The sequence below is a fragment of the Poeciliopsis prolifica genome, unplaced genomic scaffold (genome assembly GCF_027474105.1).
Source record: "Poeciliopsis prolifica strain line A6 unplaced genomic scaffold, Auburn_PproV2 SCAFFOLD051, whole genome shotgun sequence".
NCBI classification, from domain to species: Eukaryota; Metazoa; Chordata; class Actinopteri; order Cyprinodontiformes; family Poeciliidae; genus Poeciliopsis; species Poeciliopsis prolifica.
Window position 1 is genome coordinate 2615768 of NW_026562426.1, and position 12551 is coordinate 2628318.

The following is a 12551-nucleotide window of genomic DNA, read 5'->3' on the forward strand; positions in this document are numbered from 1 at the left end:
AATCCTTAATTTGGTTATTCTGGCAGATTAATTATTCCTTGTGCTTCATTATTCTTTGTTATTGTTGAATCATTTTCTTAGGTCCCCTGTTTGTATGCTCTCCTTCGCCCGCTGTGCCGCCATTTCTCTCTCTCCTCAGCATCAAGTATTTAACCTCCTCTCCTTCTTTCACACTTTGCTGGTTCCTCCAGTAATCTGCTGGTGTTTCCTGTTTGGCTCTGGTGCCTTGTGTTCTTTGAAATTTTTATTTATTTTTTTAATCATTTCTTTCATTAAAAAACCAAATCAACTCTTTGCCTCTACATTGACCACCACCTCACACTGTGAAAGATTTATTTCGCTGATAGTTAGATGGGAGCTACGTTAGCGCTAGCTATTGCTAACACATGTAGACAGAAAGTAACTGTTGTCTCATAGCTTTTTCAACAAAGTACCTAGAGACTGAAGCCTCTTGATGAACTTACTAATCCACTTGATGGAGTCGTCCATTGGATTTTACAAGGGTTACTTTATCGCTAGCTGGCGCTAACGCGTGGTGACAAAAAGTAACAATTCCCTTTCAACAGTGTACTCTTTAAACGAAAAGCTCAAAGAAGAACTCATAAACGGAAACACAAATGGCTGAGCCATTCATAACCCACTAATGAATCCACCATTATCCCAGGAGAGACGCCATGATGCGCCGCGGGACCAGACAGAGCTAACTGTGTTACTTCCACTGTAGTTGGGAAAAAAACAAAAAAACAGTCGTTCGCCTCTGCTTTTATTAAAAACCTCTGTGTTTAAAAAGACTGATTCTGCCTGTGAAGTTTCTGGTTCGTTAAGTTGCTGTGTCCATCCTGCACCAGAAGGTGGGGCTGCAGTCCTCCTCCGACCCCAAACTTCCCGCAGTAGTAGTGATGAGAGCAGCCTTCCCTGTCTGGGATGCTTCACGTCATTTGCCGTATCCCGGAGCGGAGTTTGTTTCTGACGGATGAGAATATATTGGTTAACATCCAAAACTCCCTCAGAATTGCCCCAGGCGTTTTTCCCGCTGAGCGTTTTGTTTTTCGAAGGTGAAAATATGTTGTCAAAATGGTAATGATGGTCAGTCCGGTGTAATGTTTGTGCTCCCTGTAAGCACTGTGTCAGCCTGCAGTGTGCCAGTAATTCCTTTGTTTCGGCACCAGTGGAGTGAACAACTCCCTGTGAATTCCCTCCCTCCCCACAACTCCCACCCGAAGCCCTGACTTGATTTTTGTTCCCTCCTACCGGCTGAATAAATGTCCACTTTCAGGGCGAGAGCAGCAAAGCATTAAGAACACAAAGATGATGGAAACAAGAGGCAGAGAAGCAGGGACTTTAGTGAGGAAAATAGCAGATAATGTGAGACAGTTTAATTTTCTTCTTTTTTTTGTTGCCGTTTTGAAGATGAAATCAGACTCAGGTCGCGTGCGTGTGTGCGTGTGTGTGTGTGTGTGTGTGCGCTGTGGAGTCGTTAATTTCCCTCCTTCTCCTGCTCTCGCTGAAGCCTGTCGTTTCAGTCGATTGACTAAAGCCGTTAAGACAAGAGACAAGACGGAGGGAGCGAAAAAAAGAACAGCCCCCTTTCCCAAAAAATATATAAATAAATAAATAAATGACACGGAGATGGAGAGATGACGCACAGAATCGTGCAGAAAGACGCACACAATAGGCGGTTAAGACACACACACGCTGCTCACCCACACGCTCAAACAAACCGATTCCTTTCATTTTCTGACATGCGCTTAATGTACGAACACACAGATGTGGGTCTAATCGCTGCTACCGTGTCAAATAAAGAGTGGATGGACTAATGGACTGTCTTCATTACGTTGCCGCTCTCCTCTAGGAGGGGCCGTGTGGGCAGAAGAGGTTTAAATCACCATAATCCCTTCCCAGTGCCATTTCACTCCAGCTTTCAAGTTGCCTTCCTTGTTCGATCTCTTTGTATCTCCTGCTGTTTGTCCCTGTAAAACTGTCCATGTGAGGAAAATGGCCGCTTTTCACTGTGAAATATTGCTCAAATTTCTTCACAAATGAAGGAAGAAGGGTGAATGTATAAAAAGAAACTCCTTTATGCTCCAGCAGGGCTACAAATGCTCTCTGTTTTATGCTTGGTGTGCAGCTGCACAGACAGCACACCACAGGGCTGAGCTTTGAACCCTCATATCAACTAGTAGAGGTCTGTGAGCTATACAAGGTCAAAGATTGTCACCTTAGCCCTGTCAGGTTGCATAGCTTCAGGAAAGATACAGGGCCTATATAAAGTATGAACCTCCCAGGATGTTTGACCCTTTCTGTTTTTATAAATCAATCATGGCCAACAACATTTGGCTTTTTTGCCTGTCAAAGTTTGAAGCTTAAATCAAGTCTGACCACAATCCCTCAATCACAATGAAATTGAGGTCTGGATTTTGACTGGGCCGTTCCAGAACGGCCATGTTGTTGTCTTTAAACCATTTCTCTGTGTCTGTAGCTGGATACATGAAGGTGTTGTCTTGCTAGGAAATAAATGTTCTCTGAAGTTGTAGTTCTCTTGCAGATGGACGTACATTGTCGTCCAGGACGTTCCTGTGTCTTGCTGCATTTGTTTTACTTTTCATCATTCGAAACTTTCTGGAGCCTGTTGCTGAGAAGCTTCACTGCAGCATGATGTAAGTTGGCGTTTTGGTTAATTGGCTTGGTGGGGGTTGCACTGGTTAGTGTCAGTGATGCATGTTGGTTTGTACGGTAGCTGGAGTATCATGTGGGCCCTCGGCCCCCGGGTGCTGCTTGATAGAAGGGTTGATCTTGTCCTGGTGTTGGGTTTGTGGTTCAATGTTTCAGTGTGGTCTGACCTGTTGTGCTTGCATGTAAAGCTGGACTGGTTTAGTTCAGGGCCATTGTGGAGAGCTGTGTGGCAGTGAACGTGTGTTGTCATTGGGATTTTTGGGGGCAGAGCTCTCTTGCAGAGCTGTGGTTGGGGGCTTGTGGTAGATGTTTGTGTGCTGGTTGGGGGTGATCCAGTGGAGGAGTGGGAGGTTCATGGAGTTAAGATTGAAGCTTCTTGATTGGTTGGGATTGTTTTATTCTGGTGCTGCTCTGGTTGGCTGCCTTGTTCGAACCGTGTCGACTTTTTCTGGCCCAGTCTCTGGATGGGGTCTGGATGGGGTCTGGGCCAGTGTTGTTCAGGTGGTTCCGGCCTTTGTCTGGGCCAATGGGCTGCTCTTCTCTTCACCCTGTGCTGGCTGCTTGCCCCTGTGGTCTTATCGTTACTAATTCTGGGAATCGGAAGGGTGTATACGGAGTGTTTACATTGAGTGAGTAGATGGAAATATGTTATTGTGTCTGTGTGTGCCTGTTTATCAATAAGGCCACCGTCTCTTCTCAATCATTGTTTTTTCCCCCATTAGCACACTGAGCCGCATACAGGAGAATGATTGAAAGCTCTAAGGCCCTCCTCCTTGCTCTGATTGGTTGTTTTTGACCGGGAGCTGTGCATTGTTTGTTGCAGACCGCAATAGAAGGTGAAATTTGATTTATTTTTTTCACAGATTATCTGTCTTCTACTATATAGTTACAACATGGTAAAATTTGAAAAAAATATGAAAGAAAAAACATATTTTGTAAAAGTTAGATACTGCAGCCTTAAAAAGCTTTTTTGGATTTTTTTTCTTATTTTTTTAATCAAAAAAGTTACATTTTACTGACCGTGATCGATTTTGTAAAAGCAGTAAAAAGCGGGTGAATACTTTCCATAGATGCAGTAGATCTGCTCTCAGAAGGTCCGGCGTGCTGAGAAGTCCATCTATTTTCCAGAAGTGTCCCAATAACCATCGGGAATAACGAGCTTCGGAGGGTGAAAATGTGAAGCTCTGCTGAATAACAAGGTCAGTGTTATTGCAACTGCTTTCTGTCTATTGATCATGCGAGTTTTCATCGGCGCAAGTTTCAAAAACTAGTATGGATTTTTATCTTAAGCTGAACTGAAATTGAACCGGTGCTGCAATTAATGAGCCTCAGCCCTGTTATTAATACTACGTCTCTTTTTTTCTTTTCTTTTCCTGCTGTACCTCTGTTATTAAAACGTTTTAACCCAGACTTTTAAGTGAAAATTAAAGCTCAGCGTCAACTTTAGTTCTCACTAATTACAGGTGGGAGAAACAATGATACCTGCAGTATGAAAACGCTCTAACGAGCAGAACAAGACGGAGGTCAAATCAGGGCTAAATGACGATTCATTTCTTCAAATCAAAGCAGATAAACAACAGCACCTGTGATAATATGCAGAAAACACAGCGTTTGTGATTGAAATTGACTTTACAAGACTAATTGCATAAAAAAATTGTATTTCAAAAATTACAGAATGACATAAAAGTGTAAAAGCAGCCTGGACTAAAAGCTGGGAGGGTTTATCAGCGGAGAGTTTATCTGACCGTTTCTCTCCACACCCAGCTTGGCGTCTCCATAAAAGCAATTGTTATGAAGGTCAGTGCACAGAAAAAGGAAAAAGAAAAGGGTTTCATGGGAGAAAGTTCAGGGTGATCACCTGCACGTCATCCAGCCGCTGCCGCATTGTGCTCCCCTGGATGACTTATACTATTCACTTCCCTACAATACGCCGTGGCCTCTGCCGTATTGCAGCGTGAATGGAGCCGGGCTGCTGGTACCCTGACAAAAAAAAAAAAAAAAAAGTTTGACAACAGCCTCCCGGAAGTCCGGAAGGTCAGTGAAATAAAGAGAAAGGATTCTGTTCGGGTCATCCTCTGCTGAATTATTTTTAGGTTTACTGGCTTATAATCTAAATGCAGAGACCTTTGGAGGGCAGGGGCTCAAAGTTTGAAAAGGTCACACAGCGGCAGCAGACATGTCCAGATATGTCAGAGCAATATTGCTATTAAGTGACGTATTGATGAACTGAGCAGATATTTGAGACTTACACACTTACATTCTCACCTTAAAACATTGTACCAAATCGCATTGTATCATTTAAAGTGTAAAATAGCTAAATAAATTGTCACTCTTCGCCATTGATGCTCTGCCTGAACGCCTGGTTGGGACCTGCAATGAATCATGGGATATGGTGGACCATGAAGGATACACTGGATCCATGCTTCAAATTTGAGGAAAAGAAGGAAGCATTTGAAGGAGTTTTGTCACCACACTATGATGTAATCAGCCTACAAATCAGTCACCATGAGTTTGAGCGTTGCCACAGCGACAGGCACCAACAACCCTGCGGCCACAGCTCCGATAAGCTGCCTCCACAATGGAGACATGGAACATGGTCCACTCAGAGATTCCGGGGAATGTTCCCCACCTTCCCTGGAATGTGTTGAAAGTTCTGCCAGAGATGGGAGTTAAAGCTCCGTCTCACAGGAGACTCTGTCAGACGTTCCCAGCAGAACCTCAACATGTTTGGGCCTGCCAGGTCAGACTGGCATCCTCCCCCACCAGACCAGAACCAACTCACTACCAGGTGGTGGTCAGTGCACAGCTCTGCATCTTGATCACCACCAGGATCACCCCAGAAAACCGGAAGAAAATGGATGGATGAAATGGAAGAACAGTTGTAATTACAACTTTCTTACACTTTACACAGGTTTTTTTTACTGTTCATTAACATATCCATCCATATCCATAACCCTGAGTCTATGTTTGTTCTTTGGGAAGATTGGAAAAATCATTACCGAGGACAGTGGACAAGAATTTTTACATTGATGTCTGGGCAAACGTTTGCTCTGTTCAGCGCGACGTCTTTCCTCTTCAGAGCAAATGTTGCAGCCGGGTAAGATTTTGGAAGGTTTGCGATGATTGGTGAAATCATCCCCAAAGACAGATCTCTTTTGACGGGTCCGGTATTCTAGTGCCGCTTTTGTCTGAAAACTCACACAAGGTCCTGATAAGTCACAAACTGCCCCAGCTGAGATAGTTTGTTCTTCAGAAAGATTGGAGAAATCGTTCCCTACTACAGTGGTCTCTTCAAGAGCATTGTCTTCTGAAAACTCACTCCAGCTGGAGAAGGATTGAAAAGATAAGCATCAAAAATATCATATTCAATACACTCGTCCTGAGAGCTACTTTTTTCAAAGTTGATACCTGAAAGTAGTTTGTTGAAAACTTTCCTCACTCCTGTGGTGATCAAATATTCAGCGCCAAAAGTCAGGGGAAAAACTTGGTGACTAAAACCTCTTCCATACTAAAAATCCTTGTAAAACTCAGTGCTGAGGGTCAAAGAGCTGCTTGTATATTACCTGATGTTCTGAGATGGAAGCATCTATAACCTCAGATGTTATTTGATCTATGACATAGACAGTGAGGTCATAGCTACAATGAGCTCACTGTAGTTCTGGGGGAATGTCTTGTTTCTGATCGTTGCTATGGAAATGGTCAGCTCAGTTCTGCATGACTCGAAATATTAACCCTTTAAGGCAAATGATTAATCATGATGGACGCTGGAAGTGTATATTTCAGGATGCTGAGGATTAAAACAGGGATTTTAATAGTTAAATATTCAGTTTATAATTAATGGTGTATTCAAAACATTCATTTCAGTAGTTTTTTTTTTCATTTTTCTATTCAAAATTGAAATTAAAGGGCTCAGATCCGACCCCCTCCTCCTCACCATGGACCCGGAGTCTGAACAACATGGAGGCAGAAACTGAGTCATTATTAGACTGATGACAGCCAGACTAGTTTAGTTTGATAAGTTATTATATTTAGCTAAATAGTATTGCTGAGGGGCACAAACAGGCCTTCTGACATTAAGAGAAAAAGAGAAAAAACAAAACTCCTTTGCCCTCCCTCTGTACCTGCCTGCCTAAATTTATATGTTGAATGGAATCAACAGTGCAGCTGAAATGGAACAAAACCCAGGTCGCTAAAATTACCTGAAATGGACGAAATAAAGAAAACTGAACTCTAGAACAAATTGTCTTTAACAAATGGTAATTAAAAACTGAACTAACTGAACTATAACTTGTTTTGAAAACTATCTAAAACATGTTAAAATCATATCTCTAAATTCCTTTGTTTTTGAGTTTATGAATGTATATATTAGACTTTCGAATTGATGTGAAATAGTTTTTTTTTTATTTTTATTTTTGCAGTTTGTGTCAGCTGTCGGCAAATTACGGCTCTCCATACTCCCCCTGGTGGCGCTTATGCTAGTTGGCGAAATGGTGGCGGCAAAAGTCGGGTAGCAACACCAGTCAGTTGGTTGTTCGAAAATAATTTAAAATCTTTTCTGAAAATGGTATCATCTACTGACTATTAATTACTCAATCGATGTATGCATAACCACAATACTTTGACCTTTTCGAATGTGATTCTTTTCATACTTTTTGACCAAAAGTCTGAAAAAGACTAAAACTGCTATCTGTCCAAAACAAGCAATCAGAGTCAGGAGGAGGCAAATCAGGAGGAAAGCTGTTTGGCAAACAAAAAGTCAAAACAAAATAAAACTAAACTACAACAAAACAGACAAAAAGTTATTATAACCCAGGGTGGAACACCTTTACTTTAAATCATATTTGGTTTAATCACTGCCAGACATTTCGCCTTGGTACATAAATACGTAAACTCCTGCTGTGGGTACTATTTTCCCCAGCTGAAGCTCACACAACACACACTCACACACACACACACAACCCCCCCACACACACACACACACACACAGACCTACACACACACACACACGCGCCTGCATGCACGTAAACACACCCAGGCATACTTGTTCAAACTAATTCCTCTTTGCCTCACAGTTGGAGGTTTGAAGAAGCACCCTCATTAACGAGACATAAGTGTGTGTGTGTGTGCGAGTGTGTGTGTGTGTTCACGGCAGAGAACCTTGCTCACACATCCCGAAAGCTGTGCATGGTCAAGGGATTCAGCTCGGACTTTCTGCTTTCAATTAAGCCGATAATGAGCTGACATTAAGGTCAAGCATGGACAGTGGTGCAGGGGAGCGATGCGCATTAATCAAAAGAAACTCTTCCAAGTGGTCAAGTGAATATCATTAAACACAGGATTAAGATTTCTCCATGTCCTGTAACTAAATAACACAGCTCTGTGGTGTGATACGTCTGTGGGAATTGTGGAGCGCCGGTGCTAACGCTGCTTCGTACAAGGAACTGCTGGGGAAGAAGAACTGGTTAGTCTCAGTGTATATAGAGATTTCAATCTGGAGAGACTCACACAGAGAAGAGAATAGCAGTTAGAGATTTAATGATACAGAATCTTTGGCGCTCGGCCCCGGCTGAAGACTGTGAGTCGCGGATCACCGCGGGCAGGATATCAGCTCGGCCGAGCTCGGACAGTCTTCCCCGGGGCCGGAACCGGTTGTGGAGCTGGGTGCAGAAGAATTCTGGAAACATCCATCAGAACGGAGGTGGAGAAGAGGGGAGGAGGTGGGTTGTGCACAGCGACGAGCGGGTTGACCCTCTGGTAGCTTGGCTTTTGAAGACGGTCCTGGATGATGATAGGCCCAAAGCGGAGAGTTGCTCCAGCCCTGATTGGTTGAGGTAGGACGTGGCGATTGCGAGATGAATGTCAGCTGGATCGAGTCTCCCAGGTTGAATTTACGCCTAAGCTTCATTTCAATCTGGAGAGACTCACACAGAGAAGAGAATAGCAGTTAGAGATTTAATGATACAGAATCTTTGGCGCTCGGCCCCGGCTGAAGACTGTGAGTCGCGGATCACCGCGGGCAGGACATCAGCTCGGCCGAGCTCGGACAGTCTTCCCCTCAAAGAGAGGGTGCCGGGCCGAGGCCCGTTGGCCTGCAGTCTGACGAGACTGACAGGCAGACAGCGCATGAGACCCTGCAGTCTGGCGACGTCGGCTCGACAGCGGAAGGTGCTGTAGTCGGGGACTAGGAGCGACCGCGTCGCTGGAGCCTGGTCAGCCGACACGGTTGAGGCCGCCGTTCCTAGGCCTGCAGTCGCGAGACTGAGGTTCTGGTGGGCCTGCAGCCTGACTAGGCTGATAGGCAGACAGCGCATGAGACCCTGCAGTCTGGCGACGACGGCTCGACAGCGGAAGGTGCTGCAGTCGGGGCCCAGGAGCGACCGCGTCGCTGGAGCCTGGTCAGCCGACACGGGCGAGGCTGCCGTTGCTAGGCCTGCAGTCGCGAGACTGAGGTTCTGGTGGGCCTGCAGCCTGACTAGGCTGATAGGCGTTGAGGGGCCTGCAGTCGATGAGACTGGCGGGCGGACAGCGCATGAGACCCTGCAGTCTGGCGACGTCGGCTCGACAGCGGAAGGCGCTGCAGTCGGGGACTAGGAGCGGCCGCGTCGCTGGAGCATGGTCAGCCGACGCGGGCGAGGCTGCCGTTGCTAGGCCTGCAGTCGCGAGACTGAGGTTCTGAGGGCCTGCAGCCTGACTAGGCTGATAGGCGTTGAAGGGCCTGCAGACTGGCGAGACTGATAGGCGATGATGAGCCTGCAGCTTGGCGAGACTGATAGGCACTGATGGCCTGCAGACTGCCAAGACTGATAGGCGCTGTTGCCTGCAGTCGGCAAGACTGGTAGGCGCTGGGGGCCTGCAGCCGGGCAAGACTGGTAGGCACGATAGCCTGCAGACTGGCGAGACTGATAGGCGCTGGCGGGCCTGCAGCCTGGCAGGCTGATAGGTGCCGGTGGGCCTGCAGACTGGCGAGACTGATAGGCACTGTTAGCCTGCAGTCTGGCGAGACTGGTAGGCACTGTTAGCCTGCAGTCTGCAAGACTGATAGGCGCTGATGCCTGCAGCCTGACGAGGCTGATAGGCGCTGGAGGGCCTGCAATCTGACAAGACTGATAGGCACGTTAGCCTGCAATCTGACGAGACTGATAGGCACTGTTGGGCCTGCAGCCTGACTAGGCTGATAGGCGCTGGTGGGCCTGCAGCCTGACTAGGCTGATAGGCGCTGGTGGGCCTGCAGCCTGACTAGGCTGATAGGCGCTGGTGGGCCTGCAGCCTGACTAGGCTGATAGGCGCTGGTGGGCCTGCAGCCTGACTAGGCTGATAGGCGTTGGTGGGCCTGCAGCCTGACTAGGCTGATAGGCGTTGGTGGGCCTGCAGCCTGACTAGGCTGATAGGCGTTGGTGGATGAGGCAGCACGCCTGGCCGTCCTGATTGACCCGGCCGACGGGCCGGCGGACCCTAGAAGAAATGAGAGTTAGGAAAGCTATTCTCCACCACCAGTTATTTGACAGGAAACTCACTTTGCTGACATAGTCGTTGAGCTTCGAGCACGCTGAAAGTTCTGGTCTGACAGAACGGAAGGCTGAGGTCGGCCAGCGGCCGAGCAGCAGAGAGAAGCTGTAGGAACACTTCGGACAGCGGTGATGCTGAACCGCCTGTGTAAGCGAAATAGATGGTAGCGCCTTTCGTTTAGCGCTTAGAGAGGCAGTTGTAATCGCCAGGGAAGATTGCGAACGGAAGTTTGGCTCGACGATCATCAAGACGGCGAGCGATGAAAGTGTGAATGGTGGCTATTCTGAAGGAATAAGGAGGAAGAGTTTGTAGCGGGCAGAACTTGGTGCCGGGTTGCCGGGTGAACATTAACGAGGAAGGAGTAAATAGGGCGAAGCCCGATTTGGTGCAATACGAGCTGAAATGCGGGAAGAAATGTGGAGAGTTATTTAGTCGAGCGTCGGTTCTAAAAGATGATTAGCTCAGGGAGAGCGATGGCGGTGGGTCGCAGGCAGAGAAAGACCTGGCTCCTTTCATAGGCCGAGCAAGTTCTACCAGGCATGCAGAAGAGAAAATGAATGAAAGGTACAATTCTGATCAACATGATTATTTCTAATTTGTCCAGCAAATGGTGGCGGGAGACCATGAGAGAGCCGTGAGCTGTTAGCATGGCTTGAGGCTTTACATTACCTTAAACGCATTCGAGTTGCACGTATATATATAAAACCTGCTGAATTAGTAGTGAGACTTATGTTAATTTCCAGACTCAGGTGATTATGCTGACGACTTACTTGTTTAGCGAATAAGTCTCTAGAGGTCTTAGACGCAAGAGGTTGTTAGTGGCTTGAGTTAAAGACGATCCAGAGGCAGCCACTTAACTTTGTCGGCTTCCTGAGTTTCTCAAATTCTTGGAGCAATTATATTGAATTGAGGGATTGAATCAAGCTGGATTGTTAAGAGACGAGCCGGCTTATGGAATGCGGCCCACCAAAATAATCGGAACCCTCACCCGTCCTGTAAAAACCCCCCCAAAAAAGGGGATGTTCAGAAGGTGCGAAAATAGGGGAAGAACGAGACAGGATACCTACAGGAGCCGAAACGAGAGCAAGACGTCGCACCATGAGTCGACATTGGGCTGGCGATCTGCTGGAACGCCAGAGAAAGATAGTCACTTGATAGGCTGAAGGGTGCAACTGAGACTGAAGTGGGGAGGACTGCCGCGAGCTCCAGCCGCGATTGCCCGCAGAAGCCACGACAGCATGAGTGACCTTTGCGTCGTGTGGAAAGAATTGGCCGGGTCGATGTGTGCGTGTGTCGAACTGACGGCATGTACAGTTGATGGACTCCTTAATGCATGGCAGTGCATGCGACTCCTTGAAACGAGACGGAACCGACAGACGAGGATGCTCATGAGGCTGAATCGCGTCGAGGCGAAGCTGATTGAGGTGATCGGAGCACGCTGCTCGGAGAGCCAACGCTGATTGTTAGACTAAACATTCTTCATTTGAAACTAAACATTTATCTCCAGAGGCCAGTTCAGTTATAGCAAGCATCAGAGACGAAGAGTCTGATTCCTGAACGTCGGTTGAATCTACAACACTGAAGAAACTCCCGATCCTACCAAGTATTTTACATTTGCGGTTGACGCGGGGAGGAACGTATGGTAGATGCAGAAAGGCCATGGGATTAGGGCCTGCGAGCGGCTTCTGACGATGATGAGAACCATTCTGCCACGTTCTGGGACGAGATCCGTGAAGTGCTACGCTGGCCCAATGAGGTGGGCTGAGAACCGTCCGCCCCAATTAGAGCAGTGGAAGCTGTCAGTGTGGCTTAATGATGGACGGGGCTGCTGCTTGGACATATGACCGCTGCATATCGGCTGCCTGATGGGCGTGGGTTCTTGTTCTGCGCAAACGGGGATCTTCTAACCACCAGTGCAATGGCAGAGTGTAATTTTTTTTTTTTTTTTTATAATTCTCTACGTGTTGATTATCACGTAACCACGAAAGAGAACGAAGTGCATATGAGCCAAATTTTGCCGAAACCGACTCTCGTGACGAACATGCCGGTTCACCATGAATTCGGTGAGTAGATAACAGACGCGAGAAGCAAAGACGCAAACCCTGACCCGCTTAGAAAACTAAATCGCCTTGAGCGCCACTCTCGGCGGCCAACGAGAGCCGCACCGGAGATCGACCAACTACGGCTGCTGAAATTAGGAAATAGACAGAATTACGCGAAGTAATAAAGATATTCAAACCGCACAACCCCTAAAATAAGAAAGCAGCAACGGTGGACCAATACCCTTATCGAACCGAACACCCGGACACGTCCATAAACGTTAAAGAACCCGTTCTCCCGATGACATTCTGTTTAAAGGAGCCGAAGCTGTG

At 46.9% G+C, this 12551-nt stretch overlaps 1 long non-coding RNA gene across 1 annotated transcript; it reads right to left on the bottom strand.

Annotated features, from left to right (window-relative positions):
• Positions 1 to 3645: 3645 nt before the first annotated feature.
• Positions 3646 to 4646, bottom strand: LOC129378266 (uncharacterized). Its single transcript, XR_008608040.1, has 3 exons — positions 4532 to 4646; positions 4156 to 4256; positions 3646 to 3857 (listed from the first exon to the last, which is right to left on the bottom strand). It is a non-coding gene; the product is annotated as an uncharacterized LOC129378266 (long non-coding RNA).
• Positions 4647 to 12551: the final 7905 nt, after the last annotated feature.